This window comes from Silurus aristotelis (genome assembly GCF_946808225.1).
Source record: "Silurus aristotelis genome assembly, chromosome: 3".
NCBI classification, from domain to species: domain Eukaryota; kingdom Metazoa; phylum Chordata; class Actinopteri; order Siluriformes; family Siluridae; genus Silurus; species Silurus aristotelis.
This window is the reverse complement of record NC_139576.1, coordinates 36,554,118-36,578,941: the sequence shown is the minus strand read 5'-3', so window position 1 is coordinate 36,578,941 and position 24,824 is coordinate 36,554,118. Positions and strand designations below refer to the sequence as shown.

Below are 24,824 nucleotides of genomic sequence, written 5' to 3'. Positions count from 1 at the left end.
TCGATTTGGCCCAGGTAACCAAATACTTTTCCCAAAGTTTGAACATAAAGAGACCTTAAGAAAAGTTATTGATAAATCCATTACTGTGCCTCTGTGTGTGTGTGTGTGTGTGTGTGTGTGTGTGTGTGTGTGTGTGTGTGTGTGTGTGTGTGTGTGTGCGCGTTTCTTTCAGAAATCAGGGGTACCTCTGATGAGCCCTCCACAGTCTCCACATTGATATATGTTGTCCTCTGGCCCTGGTCTTGTTCATGCACAGCTGTGGCAGGCGGTGGAGGGAGGGACAGAGTGATGTGGGGACAGCGGCTGTCTCTCCTCTGGCCCACAATGCCTCACTTGTGCTGCAAAACCTCTCACTTTCCATCTCCTGGACAGACATGACAAGAGAGTGGAATGAGTGGAGAGTAAATTAAATCAATAAATAACAAATACAATACACAAAAAGAGCCGTGCTCGTCCTGTCTTTTACTCGATGCCACTGTCTCGAAACCATATAACATCGCAGGTCTCATCACAGTCCTATAAACTTTCCCTTTCTCGCAGATACTCTTCAATCACAGGCAGGAATTTCTCCTTTTAAGAGCAATTCTTAAAACTATCCCAAGCCAGTGCACTCTTAGCGCCGGTCCCAAGCCCGGGTAAATGGCGAGGGTTGCGTTCGGAAGGGCATCCAGTGTAAAACATGCGCCAAATCAAATATGCGGATCACGAAAGTTTATGGATGTGGTGAGGGAAGACATGCAGGTAGTTGGGTTTAAAAGAGGCAGATGTAGAGGACAAGGGGGTATGGAGACAGATGATCCGCTGTGGCGCCCCCTAATGGGAGAAGCCGAAAGAAGACGACGAGCAATTCTTAAAGCTGGAAATAAAATGTTAAAGAATCCAAAGCGCTAGACTGTCGTATAAACATTGGCGATGGCAGGAAGTGCCAGTGATTTAATGCATAACAAAATCTGTTTTACAACAAACTACAAATCGTATTTCGAGTACGGAGCGAGCAGCTACAGTGACACTGCGCTAACTCGTTTCTATTTTAGACCCCTGGCATTGTTGTGTATGTTTTTAAATGTAATAATAATAATGAAAATAAAATGTTAAGGAACTCAGGTTTTAGTTATGTTCCGCGTGTAAAAGGAACTGCATTCATTAGGAATATGTGTACCGTCACACTGAATATACGTATATACGAGGTACTTATTAACAGGATTGTTTAGCGGCCAAGTAATATCTGAGCAGGAGGAACAGATTTAAATGAAGATATTTGTCTTGGGTCAGGTAATTCTTGACTCGAAGACAATTGGCAGGAACCTGCTCTTTTGACAGATGGAGCTAACAAGAGTTGATTTGCAACCATCTGCTTCTCATTAGGAAAGGTGCTGCTCTCACTTAAAATCCAGCTCGCAAGAACAAGCGAGCACACAACAAACAGTTCATATGGGTATGTCAGAAAAAAAAACAAAAAAAAACGCAATGATGTGTGGCACTGGACTGGCTAATTATTTCCTTGCTTTATCATTTGCAAACGAGGTGCACACCATGTGATCTTTTATTAAACTGTCAGGCTAAAGAGCTCATCACTTCCGAATGAGGTGAAGCATTTCGATTTCTTTCATTTCCATTCTTCTATCAGGGAGAGAAAAGCGATTTGCATGCCACCTTTTGTGACCTCGTCAGGATCTGATCACGTTCATCATTAGCGTCGGAGCACTAATTGCGGGATGACGTATCGATTGTTTTTTCGGACTCCTGTTTATTCGACGTTTGGAAGAACCTGCCAAGGGCTGGGTTGAGCTTCATTATTGGACCATGACATGCTCTAGAGGATTGGAGTCGAGGGTAGAACTTTGCTCGAGGCCACAGTTTTACCGCCGGTGCTAGATCACTTTCTTGCACACAAAGCACTGGCCTTTTGACTCGGCACTTTTATCCGTGCAGCTACTGCGATTCTAGGCAGCACAGTTGGAGGTCTTCGTGTTAGGGCAAAGGCTCCTTAAGGAGAGCATTTCCTGATCTCTCGCTCTCTCCTTCTCTCTCTTTTTCTCACTCGTTCTTTCTGTCTGTCTCGCTCTTGCTACTGGCGCACATGAATTATTCAGCATTGAACAGAACAAGAAACTACAAATAAGGTTATTCGGTGCCATGCAGCACCATATGGGCTTCTCATTTGATTTCTACAGGGATGGAAGATTCTTTCCCTTCCATGTCATACATTATGACTTTTTAGAGTTTGGTCCAAAAATAAAATGAGGGTCGAACCAAATTTTATAGGCAGCTATTCCACAGACCGGTACTTATTACACGAGTACATTGATGATTTCAGGATGAAAGCTGCTGTAATCAATATACTGCACGTTATTTAATCACGTGTTGAAAATTCACGTTCTCCACTAAACTTAAGGTGTGCTGTAAAAGTAAGAGAATCCCGAATACATGTGAACGTCACCCACATCCTTTGCTCAGCCCTAACATCTAACAACCAAGGTTTCCTGGAGTTGCTAAGGACCCACGTGAATGCCTGTAGTTCACGTGAATGAGCTCCTGGGCCAGATGACCTGCCCTCTGTAGGATGTGCAGGATCGAGCTGCAGAATCGAAAGTCATCAGAGCCAAGTGGAGACACAAACATTGTGGTTTCTAGAGAGTTAGAGAGTGTAGGAAGGGTAAAAATAGGATTGGCTTCTTTTACTGTTTTTTTGGTGCGTGTTTGTCTAATACGCGTATTCACGTTTGTACGACCTGAATGTTCTAACACTATCACATGAAGAATAAAAAGAGCTGTTAGGCCTCTATGGCCATGTCCACGCTAATATATTTTTCTTTTGAAAACGCATATTTTTTCTCTCCATTTTAATCAATGAAAAATGCAGCTTTTTTTGAAAACACTCTCCAAGACAGAAAAATCTTTAAATGCTGTCACTTCAAAGATCCAGGAAGACAACAAACGGCAGGCGGAAATGACGCTGGTCGAAGCGTCTTACGTTTGTGCATGCACGGTGTGGGGACGTTATGCGTTTATGCAGAGGATGAGCAACTTTCGGGAAAACGAAAACGTTTTGTTTTGTTTGTTCGTGTAGATGTAGCCTTGGCTCTTGGCCGCTGCTGGTGACAGCAATGTTAGCATTCGAGGTCAACACGTCTGAGCTATAAATAAATTCAGCTAGAAAAAAAAACCACAACCAAACACCTTGGCTTAATAAAACAAACTAACCAAAAAAAAAAAAAAAAAAACGCACACAAGCTGAGGTGAACCTGAAACGATCGCATCAGTGAGGCCGGTAATGGAGCAGACATAACAAAGAGCCGTCTAGTCCCCAGAGACTTCATATTAGATCAGTCACACAGCATGCCTTACACACACACACACACACACACACACACACACACACACACACACACACACACACACACACACACACACACACACACACACACAGGCTGGCCCCAGGTGCATCCAAAGCCAAACGCTTGCCAACCAGCGACACACGCCAGGTAAAAAACGTCATGTGGGATCATGGCTACCCAGTGAAGCGCTGCTGAAAAGCCCGAATCTTACAGGCATCATACCTGCACAAGCACAGCACTGGGAATAGATGAATAGATTTGGAACAATTATGTAACAAACATGTCAAAAAACACAACACTCGTATGTATGGTCATAAATATGAGACAGAGCTATTATGCTTTCCAAACAGTTTATATCAAAGGTGTGATTAGTCCCTTAATTCTAACCAACCAGGGGCTATCCAGAGCATAATTAATTGTGTAATTTGCAGTTACTAATTAGAGGTCTTCTATTTATAGAGGTAGCCGTACCTGTTTCAGGGCACGGGAGGAAAAATAGATGATCTGGAAAGACTATTTAGGAAGACGATATATATAATTACTCAGGACTGTAATGCTGTGTGGAAAAAAACTGTAACCCAATGTTTTAGACGATAAAACTAGTTAAATTATGATCCTGGCATTGTACAGTACACTTAATGGTTCCACATCAACAGCCTAAAGATCTATGAAGCTACTGAGCCACTCAAGAACTTTGAGAATGGATTTGGACTGAAATTAATATCAACAGTCTGCTACAAGGACGCAGGACTACATGGACAGTTTTGCATTTAAGCATCCATCACTAAACATCTCAACATTGATGGGGATTCCTGGAAACTGGTTCCTCTCAAGGTTCTTCATGCCATGTAAGGGTTTTTTTCCTTCACCACAGTCGCCACTGGCCTGTCTCGCTCATTATAAACTTTTATACAATTATAATGAACAAGTTTTGTCATTAATATAGAGTTTGGTCCTCCATTGAAGTTTTACTGTTAGAAGCGTTCCACTTGATCTTGGAGCCTGTGGATTGATGTTTATTCAGCTACTCATTGATGCTGGTGTTTTTCACCAGTTATAGAATTGGGAAAAGGAATATAAATTGATGGCGTGACCCATGACAGGTAAAAATTTCCCTTGTTCGGGAGTTAAAAGGTAAATTATGCGTATATTCTTCAGCTCTCTGGTATTAAACCTTCTTAGTTTTTGGTGAAAATACATGAGATGGAAAATGAGCTAAATTTTTCTCAACCTTTTCATGCTCCTGGACACGCCCACATCTGGCCGTCGCCAAATTTCAACAGCATTCACGAATAATCAGATATAGCATTAGTTATAGTAATAATGCGCCAATTCTGGGCTCCTCAGGCCGCTTTGTCCTTTCTGTGAGTAAGTGCCGACCTTCTTGAGGAACATTCCAGCAGTTCCTCACGTGGCAGTGTTGCCGTTTCATCGTCCCTATCATCGCAGTACGTGTTGAGCAGGTGAAGACGTGATGACTGGCCCAGACATCATTTCCATTTCATTATTCTCAATATTCATTAAAAGCATTTCGCAGAGTTAGACATCAGAGCTTCCGACTTCTGCGTGGCTCATGTTTAAAAGTTGAAAGAAGCCAAGCGGACCCATATATTAAGTATTAAAAGAAGGAAATATTGATGGCTGTACTTGAATATATATCGGATACAACATTAAATATTTAATTACAAGGAATAGCAGCACCTTAAGCACAATGTTCTTACAGGAGGAGAGGTGGCAGCACTGAGATGAAATGATTTACGGCTTCTGGAGGGAATACGTTTGATACTTTAAAGGCCTAACGGCAAGCGAATCGGTTTGAAAGCGAAAGGTGGTGTCTGCTATGTCATGTGCAGAATTGAAGGAACTTCTGAAAAACAAATACCTTTATTCCTTCTTCACAATGGAGCAGACAAACCTGAATTGTTAATATCGAGGACAGGAAGTGGGGAAAAAAATAGATACCTTATATACTGTATATAATAGAGATAATAGAAATAACATATAGACATATAGAGAAAGAAATGGTTTCTCATACCTCATATTGTAAAAAAAAATTCTGATTTCTCATCACTATCAAATTACACTATATGGGCAAAAATATTGGGATATTTCCAGCCAGATGTGGTGCTTCTGTAAATTGTTACCACAAATTTGGAGGCAAATTGTATGCAATGTCTTTGGATGTGGGAGCATTAAATTGCGCCTTCATTTGAACTAGGAGACCCAAACGTGTTCCAGCATGGCAATGCCCCTGTGCACACGTCTCCTGCTATAGAGCTCCAACCCTACTGAACAACTTTGGAATGAATGTTGACTGCTGACTCCACACCCGGTCCAGGTCTCCTCACCTCACCTACATCAGTACCTGAAAAATCTTCCCAGAATAGTGGAGCTTATTATAACAGCAATGGAGAGTAAAAGTAGAATAAGGTATATGTTCAAAAATCATTTTATATTCGTAGCACTCACAGAAAAACTGTGAACTAATAATATAAAAAAAACACATAGGAAAAAAGACAGTTCCTCGACCTCAGCTACATCACTCAAGTGCATTTACATTTATGTCCTTATCCAAATGCCCTCATCCAGAGAGAGTTACAATTATCTCATATATACAGCTGAAAGGTTTAGGGTAAAGGGCCTTGCTCAAGGGCCCAGGAGCCAAGTGGCAGCTGGAATTTTGAACTCACAACCTTCTAATAAAAAGTCCAACATTGGGAAACGTGAGCGAAACAGGGACAACATCTGCAATCGGGCCTTATAAGTTAGTCAAGATGGACTGGCGTGAGGTTGAAGCTTTTAGATAAACACACAGGCAGAACACGGCGCGGTTGTAACGGCTGCTGATTTGTATCCATGGAGAAAGGGCTTTGCTTGGTTGGATCAGCATTGCTGTAGTGCTAAGCTAACCACAGTGAGGGAAGCCTTGGACAACATACACAATGCAAAAAATAAAAAATTAAAATGACTCAGCGAGGGCCTATGAATCAGCTCCAGATGAGGAGCACGCCTGGGCTGCCAAACGATGCTGTCCAACTTGAGATACTTCACTTGGTGAACATGCCAAGTTTGGCTAAAGTTTAGCACGCTTGCATTGCGGTCTTAGGTTCTTCTGTTTCATGGGAAAGACTCCAACCCCTGAGCTGTTCTCATTGTTCGAATGAGAAAATGCTTTAATAACACATTGGGGTGTATCACGGGAACGGTAACACTATTTTCTTTGTAATGGATGTTCATGGCACTCCACGCTCTCCTCCTGTTGCCACATTAGCAAACCAAAAAACCTGCAAAGTGTGGACTATTCTTCATCTTTACTGTTCACTTGGCCCTCAATAAAATATCAGTGAGGGCTGCTGAAGACGTGAGCTATCGTGCACATGGAGAGGCAGTCAGGGAAATCCCATCTTGTCCTTATTGAGAAATATAGAGCCAATTGTGAAGTTAGTAGCTCCAGAAAAAGGCTGGAGCATAACCAGGAGCAGATGGGGCCTAATCCTGAGGGTCTCACTCTGCTTCCGGAGCCACCCACGTCCACAGGTGCTCCCCCCTTCTTCGTTCCCCCATTTCAAATCCTTTCCCACCCCCACCCCCACGCTCCCATCCCATCCATTTCCTGCAAAGCAGGTGCAATCCTAATCCCTACAGTGGGTCAGCATGGCAGCGCGCCTCAAGCAAGACCTCCACCTGCTACGGCTGTGCGAGAGCCACTTCCAAGAAGAACTCTCTTCAGAGACATCAGCCGAATCGGAGAAATATTTTACGTCTCGTATTAGACAGTCACGTTACGCTGCCAGAAACCTGTTTCGGTAAAAAAAATAAAACTGCAATAACAAAAGCCTGATTATTGTCGCCTGACATATTGTGACATTACAAAGTCTGTAGCTTGCCAATCAACCCCTCGTCTCCTTTCACTTCTCGCTTCCTTCCTCCGTGATCGCGTCTGGCTCGTCTGTCACTTCTGATTCGCGTTGAGATTTATGAAAGGTAAAAAAGACGTAAAAAAAACATACAGCAAACGCCTCAAAGACGGCAGACGTCAAAGAGCTGGACTCCGCACTCGTGCAGAATTCCTTTTAAAATTTGATTACACACATCCTTTTTTGCACACTGAGATAAAACAGCATTTATGTGTGGTGGCCCAGATTTCCATTTTAACTGGGAATAAAAAATAAAAACTCCTCTACTATACGTAGTATAGTGAAGATCGCCTGATAAAAAAATGGAGCAGAAAAATCCTTATTTTCTTGTTTGTGGTAACCGGTGCGGCCGTTCTGCTTACTTTTCTTTTTTTTTTTTTTACTGTACAGTTGCCATAACTATTTCTCAAACATTAGGTCTACATTTCTCTCCTCGTATTTGGTCTGTGAAAAAAAAAAAATCTCTTTTGCAATCAGTGTACTTTCTTCACCCCTGTCCCCAAATGAGGTAAAAGGAGAAACAGGCAGAGGTGAAACTGCCATTTTGTGTGTTTCGGTGTTGTGAAACCTAATAGACAGCATTCCAGTTAAGGTTTAAAAAAAAAAAACGAAAAAAAAGAAATGAACCCCTTCAATGCTTTATCAGCATGATTCACCACCCCAAGGTCCTAGTTTGGACAGTGCCAGGTAAATCACACTGTTAACGTCGTTGCGACAGGCCATTCTTGGCCCGACCTAAGTTCCCTCTCTCATAGTTTCATGAGGAAATTAAAAGGGAAGAGGTGACTCCAATCAGAGGTTGGATTATTTTCGAACGTCTGGTAAAAGGATGTTGTGCAAAGGCATAGGTCAAAGAGGGAAATAAAACATAACGCATGCTCATGGAACATTACAACAGAGGCCGACGTATTTATGTGAAGGTACTTCAGAGAAATGAAATCTCCATTTTTTTTATTCGGGTTTTGAAACAAACAAATAAATAAATAAATAAATAAATAACATCCTTGACTTTTTTCTGCATCTTACCCTTTGGAAAATTCGACTGCCTTTTATTCGAAGTGGATGATTACTCAACGTGCCGCTCCCCACTGAGGTAAACTTTGTGGTTCCCTCAAAGAAAAAGTCACTGCTCGCACAGACGCCCACTGCAAAGTAACTGCCTTATTACTCCAAATTGCTGCATGCAAAGCTCAGACCCTTAAAGGTAGCTCATCATGGCCTGATGAAAAACAGATGAGCAAAAAGCACAACACTATTCCTCCATCGGGTATGGAGATGCATACATTCATCACTGTGAGGCACAGGGCCTTTGTGTTAATAACCCCTCCATTATCAAATGAGGGACTTTACTGGGATTTGCCTGATTAGCGCCTAAAAACCAAAGGCAGCATTGAATTTGGAGGGGCGGAAAACGGTTTCTTTTGATTGGTGTTTGTACAGCTTGAGCTTGTGCAATCAAGAAAAGACAATCACCTAAAAACTGACCTGTGAATTGCACCAGACCAGAGTTTCATTTCATTACAAGCACCATCAAATCGTTTTCGAGACTCGACCACAGGTTGAACTGGTGCCATTTTTGGGGTCAATGCTGTTAATCTCATTCTTAAGATTCGAAGTGACAAACGGAATTGTGTGGAACGACGGTCATGAGATGGTCGTTTATTCCAGAGAGAAATCACGTGGAGAGAATTGACACCGGGAAGAAATTTTCCTTCATAATTAATTTGGATCTGTTGTTTTTTTTTGTTTTTTTTTATATACATCAGAAGCAAAGCTGGTGTTTAGGCCAGTCACTATGATGCAACATTTTTGGTTGTTTTATTGGTGTTTGGTGAAAGAATTTACAGTAAAAAATATACCAGAATGGAACTGGAATACGGTCAGAACTCTGGCATAGCATACTAATGACTTTCACATGGATGTCGGGAAATTTGGTTAAGACCATTTTTAGAAGAAGTCTCCAGTGTGAGTGCTGCACAATAGTCAGAGATAAAGCTATTTTATTTGTTTGCTCACATCTTCAGGATGGAAGGGTTTTCCAGTTCCATTCTGTCTTCAGTAGCTTGAAAAGAAAAAAAGATTACTGAGGACTAAGAACAATTCATAGCCTCTATAATGTAGAAGGTGATTACAGAAACGCAGTTTTCTTTTTTCTCTCTAATGTAATTAAATTAAAATGTTGTTGTACAAGGTAGGCAATTACACAGACCATTGAGAGATGTGATAACCCAAATGTGATAACCCAAACATTGATTTACATTCGCTGTCAGTAGATCTCTGTTTCTATTTTTCAGGCAAGTCTTTATTAAAGAAGAGACAAAACAAAGTTTAATCAATAGCTATCAAATAATTATTCTGTGGATTGATGAGACAAAAGTTGCACTTTAGCATCCCGTTACAGCTATCAACAGTTAAACCTGGTGGTGGTGGTGTGATGCTCTGGGGTTGCTTTGCAGCTTCAGCACCTGGACGACTTGTCATAATTGATGGTCCAGCCATTAGTTCATGACCTTAAGCTCAAGTTTAATTCGGTCATGCAGCAGGACAATGATCCGATCCATCACAACAATCTGATTGAGATGCTGTGGCATGTCCTTGAACAGGCTTGAAAACTGTTCTAAAACTAAAATCTAAAACTATTCTGCAAAAAAGAGTGGGTCAAAATCCCTCCATAGCGATGTGAAAGACTTAATACCAGGTATCCCAAACAACTGTAATTTTTAATGCCAGGTATTGGGTTTAGGCGGCAATTACTTGTTTCTACAGGTAGGTTTGGACAGCCTTTTTTGTGACAATACATCATTTGCATAAGAGTGACACATGGGCAAAAAAGATCACAGCACTCAAGTGACTTGATGGAGGAATTAGGGGTGGATGGGAGCTGAGATTGACAACGAGGAAACATTCAACCCAGGTCAACTCTGGGGATGACACGGAGTGCCACTGAGAAATAACAATGAGTCAGATGGAGGTAGAGTGTCTGATGTTGAGTAAGTCCCAACGGTTGACCCACAAAAAAAGGCAATGACCACAGGTTAAACCAGGAGACAGCAAAAAGTGCCGACTTTTCAGTTCTCTAAAAACAGGAACAGAAACTGAGACAGGGATTCGATCAATCCAGAGATTTAGAAAAACTCGGGTTAAAGAGCTTTAAAAATGAATGGCAAGTTTTGGACAATATGGGCCATATAAGAAATACATGTATCCTTGCAGGGGTTGTTTTTATAGGTACGACAGATGCACACAATTGACGAGGACCTACCTGACGTGGACCTACCTCAAGGCACTCAAATCGTGTTTATATCCCCTCTTTTCGGTACACACATCATTTATTCTGCCATAATATTAAGTTAAAACTTATGAGATCTCTCTGGCATGTGTATTTTATGCTATAGGTAGATCGATTCATCTTTATCAATACAGCAAATCTCTCATACTGCATTGTCTCTTGTGAGGCAGAGGTATCCCTCATCGTCTTGTCAGCACTTGGCAGCCCTGTTGGTTTAACAGCATATGACAAATCGCCCCACAGCTCCCTGAACATTCATGCATATGTGTGCGTGTGCGCACAAGAAACCATGGACTGCCATCAAAGAAAAATAATGACATGAATGTTTCCTGAACATTCTAGGAATTAGCTCTTCCGATTACTGTTTGCTTGGGCGCCCGACACGTTGTGCCGATATCATCGCTACTGACGATGGACAAAGTTTTGAAAGTGGAATATTATTTGTGGTTTATATCCAAGTAATAATAATTGCAACACAACAAGACTAACTACATCCAAAGATCTGAGAGGGCTTGTCAGTTTTTGAAGCATTTGCCGTGACCTTCACTAATGTTTGCAAGAAGAAACGTGAACCATGAACCAAATGAACTTGCCCTCTGGTCTGTGTATGACTCGAGCTACATGCTAGTACAAACACTAGCACTCAAATAAAGCCTTTCAGGCAATGCTTTAATCAGCCTGTTGTAAGATTCTCATGTCGAGGACTACGAAAGAATTGTGTTGGCGTTTAATCATTCACTGTGAAGGAATTATAATTCCCAGATCTCACCATATCCCATATAATACGGATGTGCATCTCCATTAGCGAGCGAGATGCGATTCTCAACCCGAAGCATACCAACTATACGATACATTAAAGATACCTTTTAAGCAGCTACCAATACGATACGATGCGATGCAAATAATATGTTACAATGCAATATGGTACAGTAAGTAAGTATTTTGTTGGTCCAGACAGACAACAATTCATCAGTTTACTTTAATTTGCAAAAAGAATAAAGATGAAATAAAACCAGACATTCTTTTCCTGTTCTGTCTGCAAGAAGTTACAGCTCTACCTCTGCCATGTTAATCTGTATTCTATGTGTCTCTCAGGACACGCCTCCGTCTCCGAAGTGATACGTCATATTCACAAAGCAGCAGTCTACGTGTCATATATTGGTCACAAGTTATTGGTCACTTTCTAAATAATAAAAGTAGAGCGCACTTACGAATAATTTTTTATAAATAAATATTTTTTATCGATGCAAACGTTAAAAACGATACATCACATCGTTAACTTTTATGCCGAAGCGAATCGGTGAATCTTACCATCCCTATCATACACTAATTAGATTTGTATGTGCTTTTTGAACATCCTATTTCACAATTTATTGTTATAATAACCACCAGTCTTTGAACTATGGGATTACAAATCAACATAAACATCTTGCCTCAACATGTAATCTCCGTTTCTCTGAGAAAGTGCCAAACGTACAACCAATCTTTCACTGATTGTGCTTCACACTGGCTACGTTTCAGCGGAACCGTCTGTGGCTGGACAGAGACCTTATAAGAGCGTTACAGATTTATGTTCTCTGCTTCCTCTTCTGGCAAATGGTTGAGGTTCCTGTCAGTTCCAAGCATGCCATCATTCTTATTGTAAGCAGTTTGTGTTCAGAATGCACTGATGAGACAGATGGAGAGATGGAATAATGAAGGGAAAAAGAAAGAGAGAGAGGCAAAGGGAGCAAGAGGGTCTTTCCTAAATGGCACTTGCGTCCTTAAAATCTTCTCTTCATATAGACGTTGCTTGAATCACTTCCTTAAATTCATAGCTTTTCCACTTTCAAATGGGGGGGGGGGTGTTGATGTATGAGAATCCGTTACTACAAGACTTACAGTATTTTCCATTTGAGATACAAACCATCCAATTTAGACAATGTATTTAGATGTATATGGATAAAAGATTGTGGACACCTGAATTAAAAATGCTAAAAATCACATCTCATTTCTCATTTAGTCCCCGTTTTCTATTACAGTAACCACCACTTTTCTGGGAAGATGTTTTACTAGTTTTTGTGGTGCTCATATAGCATATATAACACAATGGTGTTAGTAAAAGCGTTCACATTAATCATGTTCAATAGGGTGGGAGCTCTAAAGCAGGAGATCCTCCACTCCAAACTCATTTGAAGCATGTCTTCAGGAAGCACATGTGCACAGGAGCATCGTCATGCTGGAACAGGTTTTAGTATCGTAGTTCAAGTCAAGGGACAATTTCATTCTGCTGCATCCAAATACGTTCTAGACATTTGTGTGGCTGCAGGTTTGTGGGAACAGTTTGGGGAAAAGAACCACATATGGTTTGGAAATGGCAGATGGAAATGTCCAAATACTTTTGACTATATCGTGTATCCTCATGTGAGCAATTTTATACAAATAAACAATATGTTGACACAATCTAAATTATTATTTATTATTCATAATAAATAATAATTTTGATCATATTTATTATCAAATTCATTGATTTGAATTCAATTAATTTAATTAATTAAAATAAAATAATGTATCAACTTTTTATTAATAATAATAATAATAAAATTTGATATTTATTATCAAATTGTCATTGTAATTAAATTAATTTGATTAATTAATTAAAAAATTATTTATGAACTTATTGATGATAATAATAATAATAATAATAATAATAATAATTTTAAAAACATTTATCAAATTAAGTCATTGTATTTAAATTAACTTTATTAATAAAGAAAATAAGTAATCAACTTATTAATGATGATGATATTATTATTATTATTATTATTATTATTATTATTATTATTATTATTATTATTATTATTATTATTAAGTAGTAGTAATTCCAAAGGAAAGCCAAACACACCCCCCCCCCCCCCTCCACCCCATATCAGGCATTTGATTTAATCCCCCTTTATGACTATGCAACACTTTGGCAGGACAGACACCAGCCAGTGGCCTTCACCTACATGTACACCATTTTAACACAGACACGCTGTGGGAACTGCAAGTCCTCATCCTGCATGTTCTTTTACTCACATGGACATCAGTGGAAACCTCAAATATATACAAAAGCATGCTTTGTTTTGTGTTAGATCACTTCTTATTGTGTGTGATATGCTAAGATTATATATATATATATTTATTTCGCAAATTGTATTTAAGGGTGCAGATAGATGTGCGTATTATTATCATTATTATTATTATTATTATTATTATTATTATAAATCTAGTGAGATGCTATTGTTTTTAATGAAGAACTGCATTCTCTCGGCTGTTTATTTGGCTCGTATCCGACGGCGCGGGAATGTTCTGGCCTGCCTCGGATGAGCAATTGCCTGTAATATAATATAGTGAACCCAGATGGGAGAAATAAATGCTAAACGCTTTAAAATGTGATGCGTTCAAGAAGCACGGCTGTTTAATGTGAATTCTCGTGTGTGTTTCCCCAGTTAGCAGGTGGGAGGGTTGCCATTTACATGGCAAACCTCAGGATCGAAACTGTCCATCGAGTCAGAGACAATTTAGCAAAGGTTTGGAGAGTTGAGCGCTCAGAGATGGGATTGTAGAGCCTTGTGGACTGTCCTGGATGTATGCTGTTTTTATTTTTACACACACGGTTATTTTGTAAGGCAGTATAAAAATGAACACTATGATTTACAACCTAATGGCGAAGAAAAAATGCTCTTGAGCACCTACAGGCAGCTTCGCAACTCTATCAGCCCACATCATTTATTTTCTTTGGGTTGCTCTGCCTTGCTTTTGAGATTTGTGCTCTGGTTGTGGTGGAGCTGAGAGAGAAAACAGGACACGCCTTAGAAAAAAAAAAGTGTCTCTGGTGGTCGGTGTCAGTTGTGCATGGAGATTGTGGTGTTTGGCCCCGACCCAAGGATTAGGTGTTCCAAGGAAGAGAGTTTTCTTGGCCCCCGTCAGTCTACAATAGTAGCTTGGGAATTATGTGTGCATGCATGGGCGTGGGCGTGTGTGTGTGTGTGTGTGTGTGTGTGTGTGTGTGTGTGTGTGTGTGTGTGTGTGTATGTGCATGCATACATTTGTGAGTGTGCGTCTTCCTTCTTCTGCCTTCCTACCTCCTCTTTAGAATTTACGTCTTAGGCCGTCCACCTCCCTCTATTGAATACCCACTATTGCACGCAGATGGCGTAATCAAGGCCTGCCCTTTCCCTTGGTGGATAGCACACACACACACACACACACACACACACACACAAATTAAATAGAATGAGCAATTCTGAGAGATGTATCGAGAAATAATCAGATGGGGAAAGGAAAAAAGAAACATAGAAACTGAGAAGGAGGGCTGTCGAAAGAAAAGAATGAGAAGTCACAGAAGCAAGTGTGTGTGTGTGTGTGTGTGTGTGTGTGTGTGTGTGTGTGTGTGTGTGTGTGTGTGTGGAGGGGCTTGGGCAGAAGGGGTAAGACCGGATATGAAAACAATGGTCTCATTGTAGACAGATGACAAGACGAAAGGCACGGAGATTGACGGAAAATAGTGCCATCTACAGGCCTAAAGGCTGCACAATGAAATGATTTCTGAGAGAAGATTCAGACGAAAGGGCTTTTGCTTCTGTGTGAAGAAAAAAAAAAACGCCAGCAAGTGAATCAAAAACGTACGATACAATTGTAACATAAGAACGTGTTACATTCATCCTCGTCTTCCGGATGAAGGTCTCACCAGAGTGTTCGAATGTAACGGGCAAGAGGCAGATGCTGAGGAAAATGTCAGTACATTGACCCCTACTGTGTGGAGCCTAACGCAGGGAAGCAAATATTTACCCTGCAATGTCTGAGCCTATGGCACTGAGCCACAGCAGGCCTCCTCGTGCGGAAATCATCGCATCGTCCTCCCTGAATCCTGCCGATCCGAGTGGTGATTTTAAATTTAGAAGGTTTTTGTTTATTCTCCTTCAAAAAAATGACTAATTGTTAATTTTTATTCGCAAATAATATTTTTTATGGCATTTGGCAGATACCCTTATTCAGAGCTACTTACGTTTATCTCATTCATACAACTAACAGTTAAGGGCCTTGATCAGGGGCCCAGGAGTGGCAACTTGCTGTGGCTGGGATTTGATCTCACGACCTTTGAGACTTCAGGTCACCTCGTAAGTATACACACCGAATAGGAAGAGCCTCGGAGAACACGACACGCTGGATCAAAGCGAGGGAATGACGCAAAAAGACGAGGGTGAGTCAATGATAGCTGACAGTACAGCAAAAAAAGTGAGAAGGCCACCAAATGAGATCTCTGGGGAACACACACACACACACACACACACACACACACACACACCCCCCCATGGTGTGCATTTTGACTTCGATGCAGTTTCACACCAACATCAGGCCACTGCATGCACGCCATGCGGACATGAAAGAGCATAAGAAAGGGCTGTAAACTAAAATTAGCCAAATCAACAAGAGAGTCAAAAAGGGTACATGAAGAAAAAAAAAAAGAAAAAAAACCCACACAGACCCTTTCGTAAACACGGTCATCTGATTCCTATTAGGAGCGAGGGCCGTCACGCTAAAATCTCTGCCCGCACAAAAAAACATGCGATACGGTGAAGCTGAGGTGCTAAAAGAGGACACACAGGACGTTTGGCTCCGGAGTCTGGCGCTACATCTGTAGCATGAGCAGGACAGATGTGCGCAACCTGGATGCATCGTGCAACGTCTTATTGAACAGCCACATCGGAAATACCAGAGAAAAGGCGAAACAGATTAAAGGATTTCTAGGGAAACTTTAGCGCCGAGAAAAACTTACAATTGTGACACGATAAGACTTTTCTCTCTCTCTCTTTCTCTCAGTCTGAAACAGCGGTTATGGCATATGATCACAATCTGGTTTATCAGAAACCTCTAACATCTAATACACTATGAACCTTTTCACGATGTTCTTCCCCAAACTGTTACCAAAAAACTTGAAGGCACACAATTGAATAGGAGGCATTAGCAGGAAATGTTCCTTTTACTTCAACTAGGAGACCCAAAGGATGCTTCGTTCCAACAATGCTCAATGCCCAGCTCCATGAAGATATGGTTTTTATGTGTTGGAATGGAAGATCTCCTACTATAGCTATCCAACCTCAACCCTTGTAGGATAAATTTGAACGCTGACTGCACCCCCAGACCTCATCACCTCACCTACATCAGTACCTGACTTTACAGACACCATTGTGTCTGAATGAAATTTTTACAAATATCCACAAAATCATGTGAAACATCTTCCCAGAAGAGTGGAGCTTTTTATAAGAGCAAATGAGGACTCAATGTAGAATGAAATGTACAAAAAGCAGACAGCCAGACAGACACAGAGTTAACAGACAGACAGACAAACACAGACAGACAGACAGACAGACAGACAGACAGACAGACAGACAGACAGACAGACAGACAGACAGATAGAGTTAACAGACAGACACAGAGTTAACAGACAGACAGACAAACAGAGACAGACAGACAGAGTTGACAGACAGACAGACAGACAGACAGACAGACAGACAGACAGACAGACAGACAGACAGATAGAGTTAACAGACAGACACAGAGTTAACAGACAGACAGACAGACAGACAGACAGACAGACAGACAGACAGACAGACAGACAGACACAGAGTTAACAGACAGACACAGAGTTAACAGACAGACAGACAGACAGACAGACAGACAGACAGACAGACAGACAGACACAGAGTTAACAGACAGACAGACAGACAGACAGACAGACAGACAGACACAGAGTTAACAGACAGACAGACAGACAGACAGACAGACAGACAGACAGACATGGAGTTAAAGAGGAAATGCATGATTAAAACCCCCAAATTAATTATAGAATATTTATTGATTCAAATGAAAAATGCGTATTGCTTTTTATTATACAAATGTAAAAAAAATCGTAATTAACAATACGCTAGTTAGGTTATAGTGTGTATAGTAATGTGAGTGTGTGTGTGTGTGTGTGTGTGTGTGTGTGTGTGTGTGTGTGTGTGTGTGTGTGTGTGTGTGTGTGTGTGTGTGTGTGTGTGTGTGCGCGCGCGCGCTGGATTTGGATCCACCTGTTCCAATCTAGAAAAACAAATCTAGAAGCTATGTAAGGTCAAGTTCAAGGACATGGAAATAAAATGTGCTGGAAATCTGATCCATATTAATCTTTTCGCCCGACATATCCGGATCATTTGCTTTTTGATTTTTACGGATGTCGTCTTCACCTAGGATTTTCTTTCTTCCTTGCAAGTTCTCTTAATCCACGACACTCTGTAGGCGTGCTGCGAAAGAGGTCAAACTGTAAGCTGTGAAAGCAAACGAGGCCTTGACTGCAACTCATCTGGACTCCTTATAAACACGGTGCTGCTAATTGCCTGCACATGTGGCCATATAAGCATGATGGTGCATGCATGTGTATGGGCTTAGCGTGTTAGCACGCGTACACATGCGTCCGAATATAGCCGATGTTAAAATATCGGTGTGATCAAAGAGGGATTTTTTTTTCCAACTGTCCTCGATATGAAAGGCAAGCGAAAGGCAGGAACGGCCCTGCGGTAAATATTTGAACTGGGCTGTAATTGGTACCTGTCTCAGGAAGCTCGGGGGGTCTTTGATCGGCGCTCCTTTCCTGTTCCGTCGCTTTAAATGTGGAAATTTATTTATTGGCGGCTCCACCACATCCTACCTCGTGCCATCTGGAGACGGTGCCAAGGAATGGCGTCCTCATGACAGCATTTCATACAGTGTCTCCTACATCACAGTCGTCTACAGGCATGCGCACGATATGTAAATGACGCCTAGTTTGATTTTATACCACACTTTCAAACAATAAAGGTGTTTATTATGTACTTCAGTCCAATTTTTATTCATTTCTCAGCAATTAATATAATAATTCAAACGTCTCCAAATACACACAAGGTAGAAGGAAATACATTATGGACCAAAGTTTCTTAAAATTTAGTCGCCAATTTATAGCATTTGGCCATAAACAATCATCTAATTAATACAAGCAGTTGAGAGCTAAGGGCCTTCCTCAAGGGCCCAGCAGTGGCATTTTATGGCGGTGCTGGGATTTAAACTCACAACCTTCTAATCTTATCCACTGAGCTACCACCTCCCCATTTAGTCCACAAGGTGTTGCCTAAGGTTGAACAGCAGGAGATCTTCCACTCTAACTTATGTAAAACATATCTTCATCTTCATGTTGAAACAGGTTTGGATCTCCCAGTTCCAGTGAAGCGGAAGGTTAATTTTACCAAAACGGTTTGGGGAAGAACCGAAGAACCACATCTGGTTGGAAATGTCAGGTGTCCCAATATTTGTGCCCAAAGACGAGACGGATGTTTTGATCTCATTAGAATGAAAGAGGCCGTGATGTATCTGCTGGTCCGTCATTTTCTTTTTAACCCATTGGAAGATTTCCATTTACAGACCCTGAGGATAGGGGCAGGAGTAGAGGGCAGGAGCAGCGAATCACATGTACAAGACCCCAATGAATCGACTCCCTGTTCTGAAAAGGGGGATTCTCAACACAAATGTCACGATAAAGCACACGGGTAATCCCCATATCTTGAGAAGAACGATTTATTTGTGAGTGTGTTATTTAACCACATCCTGAAACTAAGTTTTTATTCATTCCAGGTTTCTGACAGATTACAAGGGTTGAGCTGAGACGACAAAAAATAATCTGTATATTAAAAAAAAAAAAAAAAAAAAAAGCAGCGATGTATAGGCTAGACACGAGACCATAGTATGACGCCAAACTGCAATGAAGTATTATTATCAGCCCAAGTCTGGCAGCCATTACAACAAAAAAAAAAGGAAAAAAGGCAAAGAAATCTGTCTTCTGTCTTCACAATAACAAAAAGATTGCTCCTTTCTCCACAAAGGCAAACCACACTGGGTTCGAGCGACAGAAATAGTAGCTCCAAACCCGATTTTAATAGCCTTATCATTTGAGCAGTGGAGCAGTTTCGGGTTTTGTACATCAGAACTGTTGCCCTTCAAAATGCTTCAGAGAGTCTGGGGCTTTTTAGCTCTGGTCCCCGGTATGGAGCCGGTGCCAAACCTTGAGAAGCGCTTGAGGATTGTGTTTAAGCGCTGGCAGAGGATCGCTCGGATATTTGTGTGCTAAGACGCCGCCAGAAGAGCGGGACTATGCCAAGAGGGGTTGTCTCGTCTCTGCTCTGTAAGCAACTGGAAAGTTTCGATACGTTTTTGCATGTTGCTTTCTTTTCAACTCTGCATGTTTTGGTGCAACTTTGCAGCAGCTCTTTACATTTCAGCAGGAACACCCATTAAAAGTATGTTCTATATATCTGAGCATCCCATTCCACATTTAATTCCCATTTGCTGTCATAATAACTTCCACTTTTCTGGGAAGATGTTCCACTACACTCTGGAGGCACCACAGTATCAGTAAAGTCAGGTACTGATGTCGGGGAGGTGTCTGTAAAAGTGCCTGAGATGCCATCAGGATTCATATTCATTCACTAGGGTTGGGGTCAGAGCTCAATAGCAGGAGATCTTCCACTCCAAACACATGCGAACCATATTTTCATGGAATTGGCTTTGTGCGTTGTCATCCTGGAACAGGTTTGGGTCTGCTTGCTCAACTGAATGGAAAATGTCATGTTACTGTATCCAGAGATACAATCGCTTGCTTCCAACTTCGTGGCCACATATGGCTGGGAAAGTCGGGTGTCCCAAAACTTTTGCTCTTATCGTGTGTTTACTTAATAAATCTGTAACTATGCAGAATTTGGTAGACATAAAATCCCATATTTGGATTCCTAATCTCTCCCTTTTTATCTTGTAAAATGACCTCAGTAATATTGAACCCAAACTACCGCAGTTTCTCCGACAGCATTTTTGTCTGAGTAGTTCTTCTGACCTCGGAATCACTGTGGATGAAGGGAGTTAAAGAGAAAGACACGCAAGAAGAATGCTGCTAAATCTTGGCTAGCTTGTGGCCAACAGTAGCGAGTAGTGATGGAGGCCAGCTCATAGCCACTTGTTTTCTAAAGAGTGTGTGTCTCAGGCACATGGCGTAATGGCAAACATGTGGTCCATCTGCAATGAGTTAGTGAAGATGGGGGGTCTTTGCCAAGTGGAAATCTTGATAGCTGCTGATAAGGGTCCTTCTTAAAATGTTAGCAGATCGACTTGTACAAGACAGAAGAGTGTGTGTTTAGATGGTAAATATAGGGTTTAAATCACGTTTGGGCTCGAACGGAGTGCAAGATTGGAGTATGATGTAAAACAACACAACATTTTTCATCGTATTTCCTGCAATGGATAGAAAAAGACTTCACGCTCATTTTGGCAAAGAAAAAAATAATTAACTTCATTATACATTGTCATGTAAATCTACTGTGGTTTAAGGACTTCTGCCAAGATTTTCCCAAGATGAATGCAACAATCTTTTTCTAAAAATGTATTACAGCAATTAAATGATGTTTCTCAGATCAGCTGCACATTTTACAGACAATTTGGCTATAGTCAGACATGTTTTAGTGCCTTAATGGTAATGTATTAATCTTTTTATATAGTTTCTAATCAACCAGACATCCAACTTACTGTCCCACCTTGTACCCATGTCCATGGTGTCCTCTGCCTTGTTCCTTAATATATGCCATCCTGCCTGCCTTGCCCCAAGTCATTGAAATACCACAATTTGTCTGGCAATTCATGATGTCCCCTGCTTTGTACAATGTTCATGGTATCCCCCCCCTTATACCTAGATCCATGCTGTTACCAAACTTCTCTTATCTGTAATGTCCCCTGCCTGAGCCATTAATTTATGGTGTTCCCTGCCTTGTACCCCGTCCATCTCGTCCCCTAATTTGTGTGTTAATTCATGCTGTCCCCCTACTCCAATGATCATGGTGTCCTCCTATCTGTGATGTCCTCTGCCTTGTTCGTCAATTAATGGTGGCTCTTACCTAGTCCCGAGTCCATGGAATCTCCTTCTTGTCTGTCAATTAATTGCATCACGTCTAGTCTAATATCCACGTGTCTCTCAATTTGTACCCAGAACCATGATGTTACCTGCCTTGTCTCCTATCTGTAATGTCACCTGCCTTTGACAACAATTTATGTTGTCCCCTGCCTTGTACCAAGTCAAAGGTGTCCCCCAATTTGTTGGTTAATTCATGATGTCCCCTGCATTGCACAATGTCCATGGTGTGTCCTGCCTAATTTCCATTCTCCCCCAGAACCCAGTGCAGGATAATCAGCATGTAAAATAAATGAATTGAAAAAATGTCTTTTCATTCTGGATATCCAGTGGCATCAATAATCAGGTGAGACTGTTATATCAGTCAGTCTTCAAGACACCCAGACTCTTTTTTTTTCTTCAGTCAAAAGGGAACGGAATCCAAATTGCACTGTAGTCTTATTGAGCATGTAAAGCCTGCAAAGCCGAATGCCAAAAAGGATGCAGTGTCGAACTCGGGCGATTTGTGCTATTGCTAAGAGACCACTCGTCAAGGCCAAAAGCCCTTCCTTCCTTCCGACCAGTCTCTGCACGGAGTAGCCCAAGCTGCAATGAATTAACAAAACGAGAAGCGGAAAATTACACATTTAATTTTTTGACCCTGCTCCATTTCCTGATCTAATGTCCAATGCGCCGTGGGAGCAGCAGACTCCCTTTGTTCTTATGGCTTTTATAGACAACGCTACACCATGTAAACCTTAGTCTCAAAAGAGTCCCGCACAATAAACATTCTGTCTTTGTTTTGGATTTGGGTTTTGAATCAATCTGTTAGGGTTTCTTCTAATCACAGGGTAGCTGGGGAGAAAGAGAGAAATAGACGGCACAAAAAATGATTTGAGCTCCTTTTCGTGGAGATTCTGGCAGAGACTCGGACCTTAAACAAATGTTTTTATGTGGTGTTATAGAACACGCTGTGAGACCGAGATGGCTTCTGGCAGAGGGACGGTTTAACAGAGGATAAATGCAGATCAGAAATCTTGTTGTATTTGTCCTGATGCAAATTAAAAACCTGTACTATTGGTAGTCTGGGCATTTCTCAATCTTCAAATGAAATGCTTTAATTACTGCCAGTTCAGGAGTTGAATCAGGAATGGAAGAAACATACTCCAGGATTTATTTAAACAGTGAATAATAAATCTGTGTTAAATGGGGTTTTTTTTGTCTCAGATTGTATCTGCCTTTCTTATCAGGAGTAAGAGTAATTGGCCAGCTTTTGCATTCCTGCACTGTGATGATTGAGATTAAGATGACTACAGTGCATTTATAAAGGCTCTCTGCCTTTAGCCATATTTGTTTATACAGATATAATGACACGCTCGAGACAAGACAGAACTGTGTCACTAAGACTAGTCACATGTGATTCAAACAGAACACACTCGGACCCCTGGGCGACTTTCTGTAGCCGAGTCAAAGTATTGCCTGCCCCCGTTACTATGTTTATTATTCAAAACGCTTTTAGCATCGAGTACTGAGCATTAACAAGGTCAAAGCAACATATACAAAATGGAGAAAAGTACCGGGACACCTAAATTCTCCAGCTATTTGTGCTTCCTCCCCAAACTGTTCCCACAAAGTTGAAGGCACAACATTTTTTTTTCTTTTCTTGAACTTTGAGTTCATCCCAAACCTGTTCTAGCATGACAACACCTCTGTGCACAAAACCAGCCTCCTGATGATATGGTTTTTACGTGGGTTGGAGTGGAAGATCTCCTGCAATAACGCTCACCTACTGTACATCGATTTTACTAACAGCGCTGCACATCTCCACAAAATCTAGTGAAACATCTACCCAGAAATATTTATAACCTTATAAAGGTTATTATAACAGGAAATGAATGCTAAATGTGGAATGGGATGTTCAAAAAGCACAAACGAATCTTCTGCTGAGGTTCCCACAATCTTTTGTCTATAAAATCATACCTTTTACATCAATTACGTCAATTATACAGTCTACGATTAGAAGCACAGAACTGATTATTCCCATTTTTGTAAACCAGTTTTTGTTTGTTCAAGATGGTGTTATATTGAGAAAATAAAATCCCATACTTTATTTGGTGAATGTATCAAATATTCCCTTTTTAACCCCCAAACCTTGTGACCAGGACGTCCACAGTATGAAAGAGCTCCTTCCTCACATCATGCAGCGTAACTCAGGATTGAGAAAAGTTATCTCAGTCCCTAGATAATAACCTGCCCCCCCCTCTTTTTCTAACCAGTGATTTAATATTGTTTTCAGCATTAATGAAATGCAGTTTAAGACAGATAACCTATAGGGACCTCATTTAGCCGAGGTGAATTGACCACAAAGCAATTGCGAGTTTAATCACCGACCCTTCCGATACGACCGCGGCCTGTCAATTTTCATATCAAACATCATTGTCCTTGTCTGATGGACAACGCTCGGCCTTTATTTCCAAGCTAATTGACTTGTTTCAAACGAATAAAATAAAATTGTAAAATTACGCTGATTCGCATCAGTCCTTATTACCTGCTATTCATAAAACATCGAATTCTGAGTAGATCGGAAAAACATATGTATTAAATAGACGATAAACACTTCTATGCGTAATGAACTACGTGTAATCTCGTTGGGTTTTATAATGTAACATGATTCATAAAGTAAAGATGGGTCCGAGCCGAGGGTCAACGCCGATTCCCTGAAAAAATTAACTGATAATGAACATGAATGTGGCTTGAATATGAATTTGATTCTTTTGTTGAACACAACTCAAGCTGCTTCTGGGAATTGTAGTCGAACACAAATTACCAGAGTGTGAAATCAACTGCTGCGATCAAACCTGAACCATAATGATCTCGACTGTATCCGCGCCACATTTCTGCAAATAAACGGCTGTAAAACGGGACAGACTTCATCTTGTAATAAAGAGTAGTGTTTGAAGTTTAAGGAGGCATCAGAGATGCTTGGTTCAGGTGTGAATAGTGGATCGTGATTGGCTGGAAGGAGTTCAGGTGTGAATAGTGGATCGTGATTGGCTGGAAGAAGTTCAGGTGTAAATAGTGGATCGTGATTGGCTGAAAGGAGTTCAGGTGTGGATAGTGGATCGTGATTGGCTGGAAGGAGTTCAGGTGTGAATAGTGGATCGTGATTGGCTGGAAGAAGTTCAGGTGTGAATAGTGGATCGTGATTGGCTGGAAGGAGTTCAGGTGTGAATAGTGGATCGTGATTGGCTGGAAGGAGTTCAGGTGTGAATAGTGGATCGTGATTGGCTGGAAGGAGTTCAGGTGTGAATAGTGGATCG

At 41.1% G+C, this 24,824-nt stretch overlaps 1 long non-coding RNA gene across 1 annotated transcript in view; it reads right to left on the bottom strand.

Moving 5' to 3' along the window:
- Nucleotides 1-138: 138 nt before the first annotated feature.
- The window catches only part of LOC310723916, a 92,612-nt gene continuing 67,926 nt past the window's right edge, over nucleotides 139-24,824 (bottom strand). The window contains exon 3 of the long non-coding RNA XR_014532863.1: nucleotides 139-364. This is a non-coding gene — a long non-coding RNA (uncharacterized lncRNA). The remainder of the gene's footprint in view (nucleotides 365-24,824) is intronic.